A 1,178-nucleotide genomic window follows, 5' to 3' on the forward strand; every position below is an offset into this window, starting at 1 on the left:
CGCCCGCCCCCTCTCCCCCCGCCCGCTCGCCGCCTTCCTCCCTGTGCCTTCCTTCCCCACGGCCGGCCGCCTCCTCGCCCGCCCGCCCGCAGCCGAGGAGCCGAGGCCGCCGCGGCCGTGGCGGCGGAGCCCTCAGCCATGGCCTCGGGCGACACCCTCTACATCGCCACGGACGGCTCGGAGATGCCGGCCGAGATCGTGGAACTGCACGAGATCGAGGTGGAAACCATCCCGGTGGAGACCATCGAGACCACAGTGGTGGGCGAGGAGGAAGAGGAGGAAGACGACGACGAGGACGGCGGCGGCGGCGACCACGGCGGCGGGGGCGGCCACGGGCACGCCGGCCACCACCACCACCACCACCACCACCACCACCCGCCCATGATCGCCCTGCAGCCGCTCGTCACCGACGACCCGACCCAGGTGCACCACCACCAGGAGGTGATCCTGGTGCAGACGCGCGAGGAGGTGGTGGGCGGCGACGACTCGGACGGGCTGCGCGCCGAGGACGGCTTCGAGGACCAGATCCTCATCCCGGTGCCCGCGCCGGCCGGCGGCGACGACGACTACATCGAGCAGACGCTGGTCACCGTGGCGGCAGCCGGCAAGAGCGGCGGTGGCGGCTCGTCGTCGTCGGGCGGCGGCCGCGTCAAGAAGGGCGGCGGCAAGAAGAGCGGCAAGAAGAGTTACCTCAGCGGCGGGGCCGGCGCGGCGGGCGGCGGCGGCGCCGACCCGGGCAACAAGAAGTGGGAGCAGAAGCAGGTGCAGATCAAGACCCTGGAGGGCGAGTTCTCGGTCACCATGTGGTCCTCAGGTGAGCGCCAGCCGCGCGCCCCGGCCCCAGGATGTTTTTGTTTTGAAGGGAAGCCATGTTTTATGTGTGTGATGGGCGCCGCCATCTTCTTCGCCAGGGCAAGTATGGCGGCCCCAAAAGATGGCGGGCCGTGCGGCGGCGGGGGCGCGGCGGGCGGCGGCGGCGGGCGGCGGGCCGCGAAGATGGCGGCCGGCCCGCGCGGGGGAGGGGCGGCGCCGCCCGGCTAGGCCGCAATGGCGTAGTTTCTCCGAGAGGGGGAAGCGCCACGCGGGGCGGGGACGGGCAGGCGCGGCGGGGGAGGGGCTGGCGCTCGCGCCCCGCTGCGCTCGAACCAACGGACTCGTCCGCCCGGCCGTTGCGGCGG

The 1,178-nt window shown here is 73.9% G+C and overlaps 1 pseudogene across 1 annotated transcript; it reads left to right on the forward strand.

The window, feature by feature from the left end:
- The first annotated feature begins 6 nt into the window (after positions 1–6).
- On the forward strand, positions 7–1,041 carry LOC105808724 (annotated as a pseudogene). Its single transcript, XR_001137397.1, has one exon. The product of XR_001137397.1 is annotated as a transcriptional repressor protein YY1 pseudogene (transcript).
- Positions 1,042–1,178: the final 137 nt, after the last annotated feature.

The sequence above is a fragment of the Propithecus coquereli genome, unplaced genomic scaffold (assembly GCF_000956105.1).
Source record: "Propithecus coquereli isolate 6110/MARCELLA unplaced genomic scaffold, Pcoq_1.0 Scaffold17917, whole genome shotgun sequence".
Lineage (NCBI taxonomy): Eukaryota > Metazoa > Chordata > Mammalia > Primates > Indriidae > Propithecus > Propithecus coquereli.